Raw genomic sequence first — 21,868 nt, forward strand, 5'->3', positions numbered from 1 at the left:
TGAACTAGGATTGAGGTGATGTGGATCAATTCCACTCTGCCTCAGTTCATGTAAAATGAAAATAACACTTCCCTACCTCATAGGAGTCTGCTGTGGATAAATTCCTTGTTCCAGAGATTCTCAGATATTGTGGTGATGAATGGGAACCCTAGCAGTGCCAGAAGGGCTGCAAATGTGGCCCGAAAGGGGGAGGGAGAGTAAGGGAAGGGGTTCCGCTGTTATGCCACCTGGCTCCAGTCAGGGGCCTAGGGAGGGGAACGCCCTCGTTGCACTGCTCCTGAGTTCATGTTCTCACAAGTGGGTATCGCGGTCAGTGGTCCTTGCCCCTCCCCCCCCTCCCCCCGGCGCCGATGCTGGTAACACATGCAGAGCCGGTGTATCAGTATATTGCATGTGGAGTGTGAGTCCAGTATATTCCTGGAATAGGATGGTTGCATGGGTGTGCTGTGGCAGCTAAGATTTGTGTATGTGCACCTGCGTAGTAGGTGTATTTGCCTGTCTGAACTTGTGTGTGTGAGGAGCTGGGGAGAGTGATTTATTTGTACACTGGGATGTACACACAACACAGTACGTGTGTGGAGCAGGTGCCGCTGTGCATGCAGGTGTGTGTGTGACGAGGTGTAAGTCCACCTATCTTCAGGCGCGTGTCCATGTGGAGCATGTGCCTGGGTGAGTGCCCACGTGCTCGGGGAAGGGAGCAGAGAGCGGGGAGTGGGAGCTGACCAGGGGCTTCTCCCTCCTCCCTCCCCGCTGGCTCCCGCGAGGCTGCAAGTGCCGCTGCTGCCGCTGGGGGACCTGCGGGAGATGCTGCCGCTGCTGCCGCCCTGGCCGGCGCCGGAGGAGGGGTAGGAGCGGGGGGCAGACCGAGCAGCTGGAGCATCTCCGCAGCCGCAGCGCGCAAGCTGCTGCCTCCCCTCCGGCCGGGCACCGAGCTGGGCGCCGCCGAGGCAGCGAGCCGACCCCAAGGCAGGAGCGGGGCAGGAGGTGAGCGGGGCTAGGGCGGGGCCGGGAGCCCGGGGGCGCTGCTACCTCCAGACTGCAAGCAGCGGGTGCCCCAGAGAGGGGACGCGCCGCTTCCGCGGCCGCTCGGGGCTCCCAGCTGGTCCAGCTCGGCTCTCTCGGCGGCAGGCCGGCGGGACCGCCAGGGGCCGCGCTCCCCCCGCGGGGGGGACGGCAGCCCGGGGCAGCCCGACCTGCTCCTCGCAAGGTCAGCGCGGGATCGGGGCCGCTGACTGGACATGGCCTTGGCGCCCCTTCCCGCCAGCTGCCTTCACCCGCGGGGAGGGAGGTGAGTTTGCTGAGCAGCCCGGCAAAGGCTGAGGAGCGAGGGCGGGCGGGCATCGGGCGGCGTGGTGCGCCCGTGACTGCGGGAGAGCGTGCTTGGAAGTGAGGCGCGAGCAGACAGCCCCGCTAAGTCCAGAGCTGCTGCCGGTCCCGGGGCACCACTTCCCCCCCTTCGGCGCCGAGCTCCCCTGGGCCAGGGGCGCTGGTTTTTAGTGCAGGTTCTGTTGTGCTGGCATCAGCCCAGGACTTAATTCACCTGCTTTTCTTCCGGAGCAGAGGAGCTGACGGCTGATACGTTTTGGTGGATTTGGAAGGTTTTCACCAATGGGGACAAAAAGTGGGAAGCACAGTGTGAAGCGTACGGTTTTGCACAAAGCCGATTCCAGGTCTAAAAGATGTTCATGCCTCTGGTTATATGTACCGGGGTTAAGTGCCATCCTACGATGCATGGCTAGAAGGAACATGTTGTTGTAGCATAAAATTCCGCTGCTGGGCTCTTCTGGTGCCTCTCTAGAGTCGTCCTTGGATACTTTGGAAAATGGGCGTTTTAGAGCATTCTGAAAGGGGTAATGGTAATAAGGCAAATGATTAATTTGCCATTGAAATAATAGGAATTAAATGGCGAACTATTGCCCAATATTGTAGTCCTTACTCAGGCAAAACTTCCATTAAGGACTGATTTTAAAACCTGTGAATTTGGCCCTAAAGTATTTTGTAAATATACGTGTCCAAGTGAAAGAAAATTCATTGGCAAGCAGTACTATTCATACACGTTTTCTCAAGGTGGAGGTTTATGGAGAAATTAGTGGAGCTAAGACAATTACCTAAAAATAAAACTATTTAGTCACATAGAAATCACACAGGCTGCAAAAAATTGTCTCAAATATGCTTCATGGAAAATGAATAATAAAAATGGTGTCTCAGAAAATGTACCAAAAGAATCTGCCTGGTAGATTATGAAACCATTAGAAGAGATTTCATCCTAAGTATAAGGAAACATTTTGTGAACTAACATATCTTGCTTTGACGTTTTCATTTTGAGCTCAATTTTCATAGAATGTTATTGTAAAATAATCTTGACATTTTTACTTTGATTTTATAAAATATTTTTCTATTTTACTTTTTCTATTGTAGAGAGTATTTCTTAAGGCAGATCCTCCAATTACATGCTCACAGGTTAAACGCTCCTTAATTTCCTTGGGTCAGACTCTCTGGTCTGCTAAATCAATTTTGCACTGCCTACTTCACTCATATTGCACAAAGTGAGCTTAATCCTGCTGGAGATTTGTCTTGGAGAATTTCCCCTGTATAGAGGCAATCTCTGCCAATGTAGAGACTCTGTTTCCTCTTACACCAGCCCTATCACCTGCCAGAAGAGTAGGAGGGGCAAGTCTGAGGAGAATAGGGAGTGTGGCTGGGAGATGGTTTGTTGTGGCTGAGTCCCTGCCTCCCTGAGGTACCTATTGCCAACAACATAAATTAAAGCTGCTACCCAGTATTTTTAATTTATGCCAGGGCTGGGCAGCGAAGAATCATCTCGCAGCAATCACCTGTCTATCCCACTGCTCCTTCCACTGCACCCAAGCTCTGTTCAGATACAGGATTGAGCCCTTAGTCTAAATAAGAAATGCAAGTTTATGCCTTAAGGATGTAGAATCCAGTTCTGCTCCTATTGAATTCAGTGGGAGTTCTGTCATTGACTTCAGTGGGACCAGGATTGGGTTCACATGTGTTTTCATTAGATTTATTGAAGTAGTAAAATGTGAGTAATGTGATTATTAAAAATATTTGTAATGGGGCTAAATGACTAGATAGTAAAGTGACTGGGTAGTTGTGCAGCTTAAAAAAATGTTTTAGTAACTGATGTTTAATGGAATAAACTGAAAGCTGTTGCAGTGGTTGTGCCGTGTAGAGTAGTGAAAAATAGAGCCGTTTAAAGCAAATTGATGGGTGACAAAGAGGATTAGTAATGAGCTACAGAACTAGCTGTTCACCTCTATGTCATCTCTCTCAGTCCGTCTCAGGTATGTAGTGACTTGTGTTTGGTGGCCTGTATGAAGTGACTTTGTTTCAGCTCACTTCCAAGTGGGTAGGTGGCCTCATCATAAAAACTGCCACCACACTGTCATCTCAGCAGTCTTCACATGGAGGCCATGGACTGAATGGACTATGAAGATGGAATGTCTACACTGCAATGTAAGCCCAGGGTTAGTAGTAAAACTTGAGTTAGCACACCCTGGGTTTGTTAAACTGGGGCTTGGGCATCTACGCTCATTTGTAACCTAGGTTAGGAATTGTTGATCCCTAGGTCCCAACCTGGGGCATCTGCGTTTACACTGCATTATGCAAGCCCGAGTCTAACCACCCATATCCCAGACTTCCTAGTGCCCTTTCAAAATGTGGCCGCTCTAGCCATTTGTTCATGATGCAATGTGGAAAAACGTGACTGTCCACCAAACTTGGCTCTCTAAAGGACAAAGAAAGTTGGCCCGTGGGATTGTGGAATACTTTTTGCAGACTCCCAGAGCACGAGTCCAGTGGGGCTGTGTCTACACTACAAAACAATAGGCCTTGAACCCTGGGCTTGACTCAGGCTCGGACCCTCCACCCCAGGGGGTCCTGGAACTCTGGGTTAGCATGATTTGTGTGTAGACTGAAGCAGGGTTAGGATTGAGCCTGACTTCACTTTCCCTTCTAGAAAGGGCAGAGGCATGTTGTTGGGGCAGTCTGTGCTGCTGTTGCCTAAACTGTACTTTACGTTGTGCTGTAAGTATGGGTGTGTCTACACAGCAACACACACCCCTCCCCGCCACTCCTTGCAGCAGCAGGTCTAAGGCTGGATCAATTGACTTGGGCTCATGGGGCTTGCTTGCTGTGTGGGGCTAAAAATAGCAGAATAGGCATTTGGGCTTGGGCTGGAGCATGGGCTCTGAGACTCTTCACCTTCACCGGGCTTCAGAGTGTGAGCTTCTGCCCAAGCCTGGATGTCTACACTGCTATTTTTAGCCCCTTAGCATGAGCCCTGCAAGCCTGAGTCAGTTGACCCAGGCTCTGAGACTCATTGCCGTGGGTCATTTTGTGCTGAGCAGACGTACTATAAGGGGAGAACTTCAGACTCCATGTCTATCAATCTGGTACGTTTTGCACAGTTTTCAAACCTCAGTGCTTTTAAAAAATAATTAATATTTTTATAATTGTTTTATTAAATCAACATAAAACCTGTCAGTGAGACTTTGTGTTGCTTGGGAAAATGACAAAGCCTAGACTGGCCATCAATAAACTCCCGCTTTATCTGCATGTGTACTGCTGGTTGCAAACAGCTCCTACTGCATAAGTTGATATGCCTCTCAGTCACTTATTAACCGCAGGAGTGAGGAATGCTTTACCTGCGCTAATTGCTGCCGAGCATTGTAAGATCATTGTCCACCCAACTGTCCATTAATAGAGTGGAGCCCTGACAGAACTGGTAGCTTTAGTGTTACATTTTTGCACCTGTCACATCCGGGGCTATTTCAAGTGTGAATGCCACATTTCTGCAGAGTGAAGGAAACCTTGCTTGCTGAACTTGTTAGTATGCAAAATACACTGGATTGTTGTAATCAGTTCCCATGTGGCTATAATACACATATGATCTAGAGGTTAAGGCAGCAGACTGGGATTCTGACCTTAGGAAGGCACTTCTTCTCAGTTTTCCCCGCTGTAAAATGGGGATGCCAATATCTACTTCCTGGTGTTCTGTCTTGAGGATTAATTGAGGTTTGTAAGGCCCTACTGAAATCCCCAGGTGAAAGGCTCTATACAAAGTAGTATTATTACAATTGATTGTTGGGCCAATTTTTCAAATGCTCTTTCAAACGTGCATCTTTGGCTTGGTCAGAAGCAACTCCCAATCCACTACACAATGAGGTGCTCACATTTGCACATTTGAAAGTCTGTCCTGTTATTACCTAAGGCTTTGGTTACACTACAGAGCTTACAGTGGCGCAGCTGTATCGATGCAGCATTGCTGCTGTAGTGCTGTTAGTGAAGATGCTCTAAGCCGAGGGGAGCGGTAGCTATGTCAGCGGGAGAAGCCGACATAGCACAGTCCACACCAGCGCTTAGGTCGGTGTAACTTTACGTTGCTCAGAAGGGTGGCTTATTCATGTCCCTGAGTGACATAACTTATATTGACTTAAGCTGTACTGTATACATAGCCGCAGAAAGTGTCTTGGAATTGCCAAGTTAAAAGATGCTGTCCAGGCTGGGAAGCTCAAAATTTGAACTTTTAAAAAGATATCACTCTGGAATTCCTTAAGATTATAATCACCTATCCTCATGTCTACTGTAGAGTCAAATTTGGGGACAGGTCCTGACATCTCCAGTTCCTCTTCTCTGGCATCTTCAGGGGCGGTCAACGGACTGCTGTGACCCTTATGGCCAGCTAACTGACCACTCCCCCGTTCTGCAGTCTTCAAGAGGGAGTAGCAAATAGACCCACTGCCTCTGAAAACTTCCTCTACCCTTTGTCTGTCTTATCTATTTCGATTGTAAGTTCTCTGGAGCATGGACTGTCTCTTACTATGTGTTTGTATAAGCAGCTAGCTCAGTGGAGCCCTGATTTCCATAAGTTCTAGGTGCTATTGTCTCTAGGTGCTATTGTCATACAAATAAATAATGGATCTGAAAGGTGCTTCTCTGGTCCCACTATTGACTTTTTAAACACTGTTTATACCACTGAGGCCTATTAAAATGCACTGCACAGAATGGGAATCCATGTGAAGAGGGAGCCAACTGTAAACTGAATGAAGTAGGCAGTGCTCAAGGTTTCATACTACATCCAGTGTTGTTTAATACATTTATTAATGATCTGGAAATGAAGGTGAGTAGTAAGGTGATAACATTTGCAAATGATTCAAAACTATTTAAGCTACTCTTGTCCATACAAGAATGTGAGTAACTTCAGAGGACCAGACCAAGCTAGGTGAATGGTGGGCAACACAATGGCAACTGAAGTTCAGTGTTGATAAGTACAAAGCATTGCACATGAAAGGAAAAATGTAAACGACTCATATAACTTAACAGGTTTCTAAATTAACAGTTTCAACTGAAGAAGAATATCTGGGCACCACCGTGGTCCCATCAACAAAGACATCTGCCTAATGTCCACCTGTGATCAAAAAGCAAACAAGATGTTACCATGCATAAGGAATGGGGTGGAGAATAATATGAAAAGTATGATAACACCACTAAATAAATCTATGGTTCACCCTCATTTGAGAGACCATGTTCAGCACAAGTCACTCCCTCACAAAACAAAATACTGCAGACTTAGAAGTGATTCAGACAGGGGTGATGGAAATGGTGAGAAGTATGGAAAACCTCTCATGTGAAGAGAGATTGAAAAGATTGGGGTTGTTCACTTTAGAGAAGAGATGAATAAGAGGAGGAGCCATGATAAAAATATAATAAGAGTAAGTATAGTGAATGCCAAACAAGGTGGATTGAGAGTGTCTGTTCTCTGTATTGTAACACACGAACAAGGGGATGTTTAATAAAATTGAAAGGCAGCAAATTCAGAATTGATAGAAATACTTTGTCATACAAGACTGTGGAACACATTGCCACAAGATGCTGTTGATTAGCAAGATTTAAAGAGGAACTAGACATTTATATGGATAACAAGAATATCCAGAGTTGTTAAAGTTAATAATTCTTTAAAAAGGGTTTTAGAAGGCAGATAAAACTTAATGATTCAGGGTTTTATCCAATTTTAACTATTAGTGGCTAGCATGAAGACTTAAGAGACAAATTATCCCACATCTGTCTACTGCAGAGTTTTTTGCGCCTTCTTCCGCAGTATCTGGTTCTGATCATTGTGGGCGACAGGATACTGGACTACATGGTTTGATAGAGCCACAGATTTCATGGCCAGAAGGGACCATTGTGATCATCCAGTCTGACCTTCTATAACACAGACCATAGAACTTCCCCCAAATAATTCCCAGAACATATTTTAAAAAAAATCTGATCTTGATTTAAAAATTGTCAGTGATGGAGAATCCACCATGACTCTTGGTAAGTTGTTCCAGTGGTTAATTACCCTCACTGTTAAAATTTATACCTTATTTCCAGTAGGAATTTGTCTTGGATCATGTTATACCTTTCTCTGTAAGATTGAAGACCGCATTATTAAATATTTGTTCCCCATTTAGTACCTAGAGACTATAATCAAGTCACCCATTAACCTTCTCCTTGTTAAGCTAAGTATATCGAGCTCCTTGAGTCTGTCACTAAGGCATGTTTTCTAATCCTTTAGTCATTCTCATGGCTCTTCTCTGAAATCTCTCCATTTATAAACATCTGTCTTGAATTGGGGACACCAGAACTGGACACAGTATTCCAGTGGCAGTTGCTCTACTGCCAAATATAGAGGTAAAATAACCTCTATACTCCTTCTCAAGAATTTCCTGTTTATGCATCCCAGGATCACATTAGCTCTTTTGGCCACAGCTAACAGGGAGCTCATGTATTCACCGCATCTTTTTTAGAGTCACTGTTTCCCAGGTTTAAGTCCCCCATCCTGTAAGTATGGCCTACATTCTTTGTTCCTGGTGTATACATTTACATTTAGCTGTATTAAAACTCATACTGTTTGTTTGCTCCTAGTTTACCAAGTGATCCAGATTGTTTGAATCAGTGGCCAGTCTTTTTCATTATTTACCACTCCCCCAATTTGGGTTATCTGTAAACTTAATCAGTGATTTTGTTTTCTTCCAGGTCATTGATAAACATCTTAAATAGCTTAGGGCCAAGAAATCCCTGCAGGACTCTACTAGAAACAAATGTGTTTGATGTTGGTTCCCCATTTACAATTTTATTTTGAACTTTTCAGTTATCTATACAGAAACAAAAAAGCAGGCTGGTGAAAAGAAACAAGGCTATTGAAGGAATATAGAAGGCAGAATGAGCAATGATTCTAAAGATGAGACTATTTTCCAGTGAGTGATGCTGAATGTGATTAAACAAATAACTAAAAGTTTTCGTTTATTATGTAGAGGCCAGATTCTAGCCTGGACCTCCGTATAAACTTCCTACTGACATCTGTGGGCGAGCTCCTGTGGATCAAGAGCAGTATGAGTTCTAAATGTATGCCCTAGCCCATAGACTACAATTAAACGTGGAATTCAACTTTCTCCAAAAATGAATTTGTAGTTGTGAGTGAACCATAAACTTAAAATTTGTTCACAAACATTCCTGAAACAAACTGACAAAAATCAAAGTCTGTTCATAGATAATTCACAGACCAAAAAGTGGCTAAATTATCTGAGTAAGTTGTTCATTGTGAGTTGTTCACCCAGCTTTAATAGCAACATAGAGTAATGGTGAAAATGGGCCAGCATGTACAGAGCCTTAAAATTAACTCAATAACCACAACACTACAACTAGTGCTTCATTAATATATCTCACAATGAATATACTACTGCTATATAATACAGTTATTTAGAATATTCAGCAACTAGAAACACATTTTTCAATTTACATTTACTTGACTAGAAATATACTAATAACTTTTCAAATGAATAACAAGTAGTTATAAATTGCACAATCAGCTGTTTAAGAAACAGTTGAACAAGTTTTTTAAATACACACATTACCTAGAAAAAAAGCAATATCTAAACTTTATTAAGAAATATGAGGGCCAATGACATAAAACATACAAATGAGACACATTTCTAACACAGAAACAAGAACTGTATTATTACAACCCAGATTTTACTGAGCACTGAGGGATTTTAGAAATCCATGTATGAATTTTTTTTTAACAATTTTAACAATTGCAGCATTCACTGTAGCCATACAAGGTGGGCTGGAAGTCAGAATTTATTTAAGACAATCTAAGGTATTTGTAAGTGCTTATCACCATTTTATCAAGACACAATACAGTAATGTCTATTTATTCACAAACAAAAAGTTGTAAATATGGACAAGGAAGGAAAAATCATAATTCTTAGTTAAGAATAATGCAGTAGTGACAGTTGCACCTCCTAATGATACACATTTCCTCCTAAATGAAATATTTTAAGTGAACAAGAGTTCACATACTGTTATGGGAAGGGATTATGAGATGTATGCCTGTTAATTAAGAGAACAAAATTTTCACTAATAGAGGTGGCAGTGGGTTTGCTAATTTAGAACTGTAATCCTTTCCCTGAGACTCCCTTTAGTATTACAGATTTACAGAAATTAAAGATGGAAAAGGCTTGTTGCAGTAAGTACTTTGCCTATCTCTTCTTGTATGCATGCAACTTTAACCGAGAGTAACCATTTTGGTACATAAGACATATACATCTGTCCTGAGGCCTGATCCTACACCCTTGAAGCCATCGGAGTTTTACCATTGGCATCAGTGAGTACAGACTTGAACACTAGGGGCTCGGTCCACAAAGGGGATTTAAACATTAGATATTGTAATGACTAATGTTTAGGCCTCCTGCCACCCAGTGGAATCCACAGCCCTGCGTTAAGTGCCCAGGCTCCCTATACAATGCATGGGGCATAAGAAAGGTATTCTTCAGAAGCCAGGAAGGAACATGAGCACAGAGCCATCTAAACGAGCTATAAGGAAATGCTGTGGAGGGGAGTGGCCTAAGCATCACCCCTCAAAATAGGGGCACCTCCTTCCACTCAGGATTTGCAGCTGTGAGCCCTCTCCTGGAGGTAGGTGCCTAAGCCAGGTCAGCTCTTTCTCTCAAAATAAATAAATAAATGAGACGAGTGCCCTAACCACTGGTCTGTGGGGGTATTCTGGAGTTTCTGCCTAAGATGTTCCATTGTGAATAAAACACTGAAATATTCATTGGGATGGCAAGTGAGAATGACTCTATAGCTTGTGGTTAGGGCACTCACCTAAGAAATTAGAGACCTGTGTTCAGTCCCTAGTCTACAGCAGGTCGAGTGGGGATTTAAACCTGGGTCTCCCATATCCCTAGTGACGGCTCTAAAAAGGGAGCAGTTGGGGGTGGGGAGACAGTTATACACTAGTCAGCCTCTGAGAATCCCTATTAGATTGGACCTCACTGGCAAGATAGGCAGAGGAATGCCTAGCTTGAAGATCCTGCATGGACTAAAGGCACTGGGTTTTAGGCAGGGCCTGATGAAATTCACCCTACGTACTTAAGGAACAAGTGAAGCAATCTCAGAATTGTTAGCAATTACCCTGGAGGACAGATTAGCACTGGAGAAGGACAAACATAGTACCTAGCTTTAAAAAGGGGAATAAAGAGGACCCACGGAATTATAGACCAGTCAGCCTAACTTCAATACCTGGAAAGATACTGGAACAGACTATTAAACAATCAGTTCGTAAGCACCTAGAAAATAATAGGCTTATAAGGAATAGCCAACATGAATTTGTCAAGAATAAATTATGCCAAACCAACCTGATTTTCCTTTTTGATAAAGTTATCGGCTAGCGGATGGGGGGTGGTGGGGGAAGCTGTAGACGTGATATGTCTTGATTTCAGGAAGGCTTTTTGACACCGTCCAACGTGACATTTTCGTAAGCAAACTAGGGAAATGCCATCTAGATGAAATTACTATAAGGTGGTTCCACAACTGGTTGAAAGACCATACACAAAGAGTAGTTATCAACTGTTCTCTGTCAATCCGGGAGGGTGTATATAGTGGGGTGCTGCTACGGTCAGTCCTGGGTTTGGTAATATTCAGTATTTTCATTAATGACATGGATGGTGGACAGGGTGGATTTGATTTAAATCAAATTGATTTAAATCATGATTTAAACTAGTCAAGAAGACTCGATTTAATCATGGATTTCTACATAAAAGTGTATTCTTGTTGGTTGTAATAACCTTAATACATATTCTTCACAACTCAGAGATAGATGTAGGTTTCATTTTTAGAAGGTACACACTATACATTTTTAAAGTGATTTACTTTGAAAACTTTTCAGATTAATTTTATGGCTATATCAGAAAATGAATGATTGTTTGGTTATTTCATTTACCAAAGGTAATTGAAGCAGATATTTATGAAATCACTGGGAGGTGAACTATCTCCAATTCAACAGGTTAATCATTAATATTTGGAGGATTTTCGTGCCATGCTGTATTTGGAGGAGAACATCACCAGACAGACATTTAAATTGTTTTATTTAACTAAAACAATGTTATATATTTTGGATTTTTTTCTTCAACAGCAAACATATAATATTTTAATAAAACAAGCATATGAATTTTTGAATTTAGTTAAACATTCAAGTTTTTTTTAAATCAGGTTTTTGTTAAATTTAACTAAAATAGTTAAATGAAATATTTTTTTAAAAAATTCAAAAATTCAAGCGACTATGTCAGCCATATCAACATGAGAAATTTATAATATTGGCTTCTACAGCTAACTCAGTTGTCTTCACCTTCATTTTCCTGTTTGTTCATAATCTGGAAAAGAAAAACAAGCTTTCCTGCTTTTTCATGATCCAAACGATTTCTCAGTTTGGAATGAATTAGACCAAAGGAAGAAAATATTCTTTCTACACTGGCAGAAGAAGCTACTGCTGTTAAAAGTGAGATTATCACTTCAACAGTATCTGAATTGAAGTGCTTAACTGGTGTGACTTTCTTTAAAACATCATCAGCAAACATATATTTCTTGAATGGTTCTTATTCCCAAACTGGGTCTCTTTTACAGCCTGCTGCCATTATAGGTTTTCCCTTCTAGTCAGAGAATGGTATGGTAGATCTCAAATCAAGGCTACACTCAGAAAGACCTCAAGAATTCTGGAATATGCTGCTGAAACAGTTTCACTTTTCTTTCTACTGCATGTCCCTCCCTTCTCACATTTATCTCCAGACTTCTTCTCCTTGTCCAGATCTATTCTGCCCCCAATAATCTTCCATTCATTGAACTTTTTGAAACTTTGCCCTTTTAGAGAGAGGTAAGGGATTGACTCTGTGTCCACAAATTTGCAGAGGGACAATAGGGTTGAGGTCTGTTATTTCTCACCTCTATATTTTATTTATTTATTTATTTATAACATTTTTGCTGTTAACAAGCATGTTATCTCTGGAGACACAAACCCAGTTTGAGAACGGCAAAACTAAGCATCTCTGATGGTATCTTCTAGACTGAGCACTGAGTCCCATTGGGTAGATAGAAAGATTAACCTAAATAATCTATACAGAAGCCCCTGGAACCCCATAAGATTGGGTCCCTAATCCATCAACTATTGGAACTCATTTACAAAACTTTTCTTAAATATTGCATGAATATATTGTCTCATACTATAGAATTACAATTTATAATCCCAATTCCATGATGAGATATCTTTGAGCTATAATGTATCTTAATTAAAACTATCTTCAGTTTTAATTAAAAAAATCTGATGTTTTTGATTTAAAAAAAAAACCCATTGATTTTTATCCACCCTGATGGTGGAGTGGAGAGCATGCTTTTAAAATTTGCTGATGACACCAAGCAGGGAGGGGTTGCAAGCACTTTGGAGGTCCGGATTACAATTCAAGATGACCTGGACAAATTGGAGAATTAGTCAGAGTTCAACAAGGTGAAATTCAGTAAAGACAAGTGCAAAGTGCTTCACTTAGGAAGGAAAAATCAGGTGCACAACAACAAAAAAAAAACAGGGGAATAACTGGCTAGATGGTAGCCGTGCTGAAAAGTATCTGGGTGTTATAGTGGATCCCAAATTATTGGCTTATATACAGTGTGATGCAATTGCAAAAAGGGCTAATATAATTCTGGGGCATATTAACAGGAATATTTTATGTAAGCCAGAGGAGGTAATTATCTTACTGTACTTGGCACTGGTGAGGCCTCATCTGAAGTACTGTGTCCAATTCTGGATGCCACACTTTAGGAAAGATGTGGACAAATTGGAGAGAGTCCAAAGGAGAGCAGCAAAAATTATGAAAAGTTTAGAAAACCTGATTTATGAGGAAAGGTTTAAAAAACTGAGTATGTTTAGTCTTGAGAAAAGAAGACTGAGTAGGGACCTGATAACAGTCTTCCAATATGTTAAGAGCTGTTATAAAGAGGTCTGTGTTTAATTGTTCCCCATGTCCACTGAAGGTAGGACAAGAAGTAATGGGCTTAACCTGCAGCAAGGGATATTTAGATTAGATATTAGGAAGAACTTTCTCACTGTAACAGTAGTTAAACTCTGGAATAGGCTTCCAAAGGAGATAATGGAATCCCCATCATTGGAGGTTTTTAAGAACACATTGGACAAATATGTGTCAGGCATATTCTAAGTTTACCTGGTCCTGCCTCAACTCGGGGTGGGACATGATGACTTCTTGACATCCCTTCTAGCCCTACATTTCTATGATTTAGGTAGCTTTGTGATTGCCCACTAGCAGAAATGTAAGTATCGGGAATTTGAGTACCTACAGGGTTAGGCACACAGTATTCAAGATGTGGGCATACCATGGATTTATATAGAGGCAATATTATATTTTCTGTCTTATTATCTATCCATTTCCTAATGATTCCCAACATTCTGTTCGCTTTTTTGACTGCTGCTGCACATTGAGTGGATGTTTTCAGAGAACTATCCACAATGACTCCAAGATCTGTTTCTTGAGTGGTAACAGCTAATTTAGACCCTATTATTTTATATGTGTCGATGGGATTATGTTTTCCAGTGTGCATTACTTTGCATTTATCAACATTCAGTTTCATCTTTCATTTTGTTGCCCAGTCACCCAGATTTGAGGATTTAATTTTGGATTTAGATGCCTAAAATGGCAGTTGGACATCTAAATCTGTGGATCTAGACCTGATTTTTTTTGGGGAAAAGGGCCATATTCCAGCAGAACCAAACTTTGAGGCTGTTTTCCACTCATATGGGTAAATATTCCAATTCTGATTTTGTGCATTTGTGGACCAGAGATCAGAATCTCTAAAATTATGCTGAAAAGTGTTAGGGGGAAACATCCATAACCTTTCATTATCAGGGTTTTAGGATGCAGAATCAACCCGACAAAATCAGGAGAGATCGCAGCAAAAACAGGACAGGTGATAATTTTACAAGAGAGGCCTAAAACAGGAATAGCAGTGGGTGCTTGAGGTCACGACTGATCTAAGAAGAAAGGGGGATAATACATAGCTGGAATGGAATGCTGCCAGGCAGGATTAAGATGCACTAGCAGAGCTGTAGATGGGCCCAGGATTAGAATAACAGATGATCCTGTTCAGGATTGAGGTGATTGGCAAAGCTCTGTGTTGGAGCAGCTTGCCTGGTGTTGTTAACCTACACTGTGCATAAATCTAGCCTGTACTACACTTTCTAAGAGTATCAAATTCATCCTAAAATTGGGGGGGGGGGGAATTAAAAAGATTATTAAAAGAAAAGCCTATGGCATAAACATACCAGGTTTATATCTGAAAAGCACGCTGAGAGATTTAGCTCCTGCTAGAAAAGTTTAGGATTTATTAGGCTCTTGTGCCCCTCCATGAGATACAGAGATTTGAAACAGCTAGCTCTAATACAAACAAGAGAAAAAGTTATTCTTGACTTATTCTTAAGTAACAGCCAGCAGTTAATTCAAGAAATAACAGTAGCCAAGCCACTAAATAATAATGACCACAATATAAGTAGATTCTACAGCCTATGGAGAGGTATGGTGCAAAAAGTGTCACAGTGACATTAAGTTTTAGAGAGGGTGATTTCAATAAGATGAGGATGTTAGTCAAAAAGACCCTAAAAGGCAAAAGTAAAGGTAGTAAAATCCTTACACGTGGCATGGATGGTACTTAAGGAAGCAATAATAGAGTTTCAGAAGATACATACCACTGAACAAACAGGGAAACAGGAAGGCAAGAATATGGCTGAATGGCAAGGTTCAAGAGCCTGCTCATGCCAAACAGAAATTCTTTCAACACTGGAAATTTAATCCTAGTGAAGCCAATAAACTGGAGCACAAATCACAGCAACTGGTATATAAGAGGGAACTTAGGAAGGCTAAAATAGATTTCAAGGATCAAATAGGTAGAGGTATAAAAAACAAACAATTCTTTAAGTGTTTCAGAAGCAGGAAGCCTGAAAAAGAATTGGTGGTCTGATGAATCACCAGGGATTAAAGAGAACAATTAAGGATATTGCTTAGAAGCAAAACAATTTCTTTGCCTCAGTCTTCACTGACAAGTATGGTGAGGAGAGATGCCTACCCAGGATTTTCTCTTTTCCAGTAATAAGGGTGAGGTTGTCACAGTTGCAGAGCAATTGCACCTGTGTTCCCCTTCTGTGGTCCACCAAGGGAACCCACTTTAGGTCCTCAGTTCCCAGGTGTCTTTCTGAAGGCTGTGACCATTGCATTGCCCACAGTTATAAGTTACCATGCAGCTCCTTCTAAGCAAGCACATTCTTAAGGTAAAAGCATTAGAGAGAAAATATATAAAAACAGTAAAAGTTCCTATACACATTGTGACAAAGTTCCTCCTCTACCTTGGTGGGTCTAGGCTTATTGGAGGATTTGCTCGCCTTGGAGCTTCACGGCAGCCCTCAGCTTGGCTGTTTTTCTGAACCCACAGTCCAGGTCGACTCCTCCTGTGTCTGACCAGGAGTTGGGAGGTTTGGGGGGAACCCGGGCCCGCCCTCTACTCCGGGTTCCAGCCCAGGTTTCTGTGGAATGCAGCTGTCTAGAGTGCCTCCTGGAACAGTTGTGTGACAGCTACAACTCCCTGGGCTACTTCCCCATGGCCTCCTCCCGTCACCTGCTTTATTCTCACCATAGGACCTTCCTCCTGGTGTCTGATAATGCTTGTACTCCTCAGTCCTCCAAGAGTCCATGTTCTCACTCTCAGCTCCTAGTGCCTCTTGCTCCCAGCTCCTCACACGCACACCACAAACTGAAATGAGCTCCTTTTTAAACCCAGGTGCCCTGAGTAGCCTGCCTTAATTGATTCTAACAGCTTCTTGATTGGCTGCAGGTGTTCTAATCAGTCTGTCTGTCTTAATTGTCTCCAGAAGGTTCCTGATTGTTCTGAAACCTTCCCTGTTACCTTACCCAGGGAAAAGGGACCTACTTAACCTGGGGCTAATATATCTGCCTTGTGTTACTCTCCTGCAGCCATCTGGCCCAACCCTGTCACAACCTGCTAAAAGCTTACTGGAGGTCACCCACCAGTCTTATACGGCCCTTGTAGGTCAAGTCCTTCCAACCCTTCCATAAGAATTGCCTCTCTCCTTTTCTAAAACAGAAGGCCCTGTCTGTTTGCTGGATCAGAATGAAGGCCCCTAGTCAGGCTATTTGTCCAAGAGTCCTTTGTGTAGCTCCCTGGAGAATCCAGTTTGAACTAGTATGTGCAAGTATCCCCAGAAGGTGGTACCTCTCTGGGGGAGTTACAACCTGGCTGATTTGCTATAATCACCACCCACTGTTTATAGTTCCTGGAGGAGCTGTGGTAACCCTCCCCCATGGAGTAGAACACAATCAGACATAAACTGGTCATTTAAACCAATGGACCCCAAAGATACTGCATGAGGTTGCAATGTCTGTCACATCTCCCCCTTTGAGAAGTTACATGCAGTTCCAGCCCACAGTACATAAACGTATTGTATCGAGGTCTTTCAAGGATACACAGAGGTGTTCTCAGATCTCTAGCTGTCAGAAGAGTAGATGCTAGAAAACATGGACAATTTAAAGAAAGTTACAGATTGTGAAGTCTTAAATGTGTACCTGGTAAATTTCAAGAAATGATAATTAAAAATAGAACAACAAAACACGTGAAATATTGAGTTATGATATGGTATAACCAGTACGGTCTCTGCAAAGGAAAATCATGCCTTATTAATCTACTAGAATGCTTTGAACATCTCAATAAAGTAAAGGAGATGTGGTTGACATTGTTTATTTAGACTTTTAAAAGGCCTTTGACAAGCTCTCTCACAAGAGGCTACTAAAGAAACTAAGTAGTCCTGAGATGGGAGGCAAAGTATTGTCATCTAAACTTGGCTAAGAGACAAGAAGCAAAGAGTAGGATTAAATGGTCAGTTTTCATCATGGGAAAGGTTAACAGTGGAGAAACCGGAAAGTTCTGACTAGGTCCCATTTTGTTTAATACATTTATTAGTGATCTGTAAAGGGGTTTGAATGAAATAAAAAAATTTGCAGATGACACAAAATTATTTAAGTTAGAACCAGAGAGGCGACAAGGAATTTTAGAGGGATCTAAACAACCTAGGTGAATGGACAACATGATGGAAAATAAAGATCAATGTTGATAAATGCAAAGTAATGAACATTGGAGAGATAAATGTAAACAAGTCATACACCTCAATGGATCTAAATTAAAGGAGGGTATGTCTACACAGCAGCAGGGAGAGTTCTTCCCACATGTTCTACACACATAGCTTTGCTCCAGCCTAGCACATTAAAAATAGCAGTGTGACCATGGCAGCACTAGTGGTGGCTTGGTTTAGCACCTAAGTACATACCCAGGGGGTCAGGTAGGCTTGTACTCAGGCTGCTAGCCCAAACTGCCATCCATGCTGCTGTGATCACATTGCTATTTATAACATGCTAGCTTAAGCAGAGCTAGAGTGTGTGTGTCTGCCCATGCTGGGAAGCACCATTCCAGCTGCTCTGTAGACATACCCTAAATCAATTCACAAAAGGGATGTAGGTGTCACTGTAGACAACTTAATGAAGACCTCTGTTCAACGTGTAGCTGCGGTCAAAAAAGCAAAGAAGATGTTAGAATATGTGAGTAATGGGATGAAGAGTGTTGAAAATATGATGCAATTGTATAACTCAATGGTGCAACCTCATCTCAAATATGTGCAGTTCTTCTCACTCATCTCAAAAAAGACATTGCAGAATTAGAAGAGATTGCGATGAGAGTAATGAAGTAATTTGGGGCATGGAAAAACTCATATGAAGAGAGATTGAAAAGATTGAGTTTGATTATTTTAGAAAGGACACAAATAAAAGGGGACACGATAAAAGTGTATTTAAATAATCATTGTTATAAAAAAGGTAGATTGGGAGCTTCTGTTCTCCCTTCCTCATAATACATAAGGTGATTATCAAGGGGCAACCCACTGGTTAGAGCACCCCTTAGTACTTGGGCATGACTACATCAAGTTTTCACATCTCAAGAACCCCCTCTGGACATCCAGGTGCTCCCTTCCTCTTCTGGAAACTGGGTCCTCCAGCCAGGCCATAGAATCATAGACATGTATGTTCGATGAGTCTGTGATCTGGTCAGAGGGCCAATATCCCAGAAGAGAAATGGGGCCTCAGAAGGGGTGCTTGAGAGATTGGAGACTTGGGGTAGTTACAACTGAGTGCTAGGGGATGCTCTAACTGCTGAGCCATCCCTTATGTTGTTAAGACGAAGGGAGAACAGAAACTTTCCCTTTTGTGACATTAAATCCCATGTCCAAAATAGACACACAGTCAAACCCACAGTCTCACTATCTTCAGGACCTCCTTCCTGGGCCCCAGGCCCTCAGGTCATCTCTACAACAAATGGCACGCAATCAAAACTCTGAAAAAGATTTGGGGGTTGTTGTCACACACCCAGGTGTAGGTGGTGCAATTTAGTGATCGGAGAAGGACTATGGCCTAGTTGTTGGAACAGAATTGATGGGCAGAACTGGAGGCATGGTCAGGAGACAAGTCAATGGTCAGAATCAAGAACCAGAACAGAACCAAAGGGCAGAGCTAGAGCTGGGCTCAGAAGAGAAGACAGTGATCAGAGGCAGGAGTTAGGAATCAGGTGTTCAGAGGTAGGCAGGGACTGGTGCTGGAGCCAGGGCAGGCAAGGGCTGGACAGGATGCAGGTGTGGAATGCATCAAGTAGCCACTGTGCTGCTGTTGCTACAAGGCTTAAATGGTGATCTGTTGGCTCTTCTGACCAATCAGGGAGTGTAGTCACTTAGTGATGGTTTATTGGGCCCAGCTGAGCTCATTGGGTTGCCAGGCTTGCAGCAGCTGAGTTCCTGACAGTCATCGTGGATAATCAGCTGAACATGAGCTCCCTCTGTATTTGGCATTGGTGCAACTGCTGCTGGAATACTGTGTCCAGTTCAGGTGTCCACAGTTCAAGAAGAATGTTGGTAAATTATAGAGGGTTCAGAGAAGAGCCATGAAAATAATTAAAGGATTAGAAAACATCCCTTATAGTAATACATTCAAACACAGGCGCCGGCTTTTTCCTTTGCCCGGTGGTGCTCAACTCTGCTCAGCCCAAGGCCCCACCCCTGCCCTGCCTCTTCCTCTCCCGCCCCGACTCTTCCCTCCCAGTTCCGCCACCTCCCCCGAGTGCACGCCATCCCTGCTACTCTCCCCTTCCCCCCAGTGCCTCCTGCACACTGCAGAACAGCTGATCACGGTGAGCGGGAGGCGCTGGGAGGGAGAGGCTACCGGCGGATGGGAGGTACTGAGGGGAAGGCAGAGCTGGCTGCCGATGGGTGCTAAGCCACCCGCTAATTTTTTCCCATGGGTGCTCCAGCCCTGGAGCACCCACAGAGTCGGTGTCTATGGATTCAAAAGCTATTTAGCTTAACAAAGAGAAGGTTAAGGTGTAACTTGGTTACAGTCTATCAATATCTACATGGGGAAAACATTTTTAATAATGGTATTTTCAAAGGGGTATTTTCAAATTTCAAAGTAGAAAAAGGAATAACATGATCCAGTGGCTGGAAGTTGAAGCTAAACAGATTTTGTCTGGAAATAAGGCATAAGGCTGACAGTGGGGGTAATTAATCATTGGAACAATTTAGCCAGGGTCATGGCGGATTCTTCATCACAGACAAGTTTGAAATCGAGATTGGCTGTTTTTCTAAAAGATGTGCTCTAGGAATTATTTGGGGTGAGGTCTGTGGGCCTGTGTTATATAGGAGGTCAGATTAGATGATCACAATGGGCCCTTCTGGCCTCGGAATCTATGAAAACTCATTCAAATATCTCACACTCTGGCTGAGTCCCCTGCAAAGTCCTGTTACAGTGTCTTAGGCCTGGTCTACACTAGGAACTTACATCAGTATAGCTTTGTCTCTCAGGGGTGTGAAAAATCCATACTCCTGAGAGACATAGCTATACCGACCTAATCCCTGGTGTAGAGAGAAGAATTCCTCCATCGACCTAGCTATCGCCTCTCCGGGAGGTGGATTACCTCTGCCGACAGCAGAACCCTTCCAATCGGAGTAGATAGTGTCTACTCTGAAGTGCTACAACGGCGCAGCTGTGCCACTGTAGCGTTTTAAGTGTAGACATACTCTTAATCCCTTACAAGGCCCTGTGTCAGGCTCACTACAGTGAGAATCTCCCACTTCCTCTTTCAGGCTCAGCCCCTTGTCTTCCTCTTGTCCTCTCTAAGGTTTCCTACTAAGCCAGGAGCCCTGGCCTCCTGCCACCTAGGCGTCTCTGTTTCTGGCTTGGCTCTCACACTTCCCAGTATGCTACAGGCTTTCTTTATAGGCCTGCCATCACAGACACCTTTCTCAAATGTATCAAGATAATCCCAATTAGGACCAAACACAGCTCTTTCCCAGGTGACACAAAGGTGTCCTAATTAAGACCCTGTCAGTTTCATTAACCCTTTCCTAGGTCCTGTTCCTTCTTACCTAAACTCCCCTGGGGTATAGAGGTGTTATTCTTTCAGGCATAGGGCTCTAAACCAGCCCTGTCATGAGGACATCTAATGAAATTGAAAGATGGCAAATTCAAAATTGGTAACAGGAAATACTTTTTAACAAAATACAAAAATAAACCATGGAACTCATTGCCACAGGATGTCACTGAAGAGAAGAACTTAGCAAAATCTAAAAAAGGTATTGGATGTTTATATCAATAATAACAAGAATATCTTGAGTTAATGCTGATATAAATGTAGGGGAAAACATTAAACCTCATGCTTCAGGACTTCAGCAAATCTCTAACTACTGGGGGCTAGTGGGAAACCCTGATGTAGGAGACAAATTATTCTACATCTGCCTACTGTAGGGATTCTTTCACCTTCCTCTGAAATATCGGGTTTTGTCCACTGTCGGGACTGTCCCGATTTTTAGGTCTTTGTCCTGATGAATGGTCGGGACGCCATTTGTCCCGATATTGCGGCTTTGGCCACTCCGGCGTTTTTGTTTGTTTGTTTGTTTGTTTTTTTGCTTCCCCCATGTGTCCTGATATTTTCTCCGTTTCATCTGGTCACCCTAGAGTCAGGATACAAGACTAGATGGGCCATGGGTCTGATCCACTCTGACAATTCTGATGCTCCTGTGTAGACTCTCTCTGGTGCTCTTGTGGAATACTGCTGCTCTATTGTTCTTCCATTTACTCTTTCTGTCTCCCTGTGCTCCCCATTTCACTCTGTTTTCTTCATTCCATCCTGTGAGATAACCCTTCTGGTCATTTTCTTTCTTTTCATTTCTCACCCTTTTTCTAATGACTGTCCTGCCCAGAGGTGTGGTAGACTGGTAGTATGAGCATGGGAATGAGATGGAGAGACTGTGAGTTCCAGTGCTGGCTCAGACACAGACTCTCTCTGAGGACTTGGCCAAGTCATATAATCTCTTGGCCTGAATTTCTCCATCTGCAAAATGAGAGTCCTAATGAATAATTAT

The 21,868-nt window shown here is 42.8% G+C and overlaps 1 protein-coding gene across 2 annotated transcripts in view; it reads left to right on the plus strand.

Moving 5' to 3' along the window:
• Nucleotides 1–696: 696 nt before the first annotated feature.
• The window catches only part of CASR (calcium sensing receptor), a 169,407-nt gene continuing 148,235 nt past the window's right edge, over nucleotides 697–21,868 (plus strand). The window contains exon 1 of one of the 2 annotated variants that reach the window (XM_043544356.1): nucleotides 697–984. The gene's annotated coding sequence lies outside the window, so the exon portion shown is untranslated. Of the gene's footprint in view, nucleotides 985–1,059; nucleotides 1,289–21,868 lie in introns of those variants that run through there. The other variant, XM_043544716.1, reaches the window with a different exon arrangement.

Source organism: Chelonia mydas, chromosome 1 (assembly GCF_015237465.2).
Source record: "Chelonia mydas isolate rCheMyd1 chromosome 1, rCheMyd1.pri.v2, whole genome shotgun sequence".
NCBI lineage: Eukaryota > Metazoa > Chordata > Testudines > Cheloniidae > Chelonia > Chelonia mydas.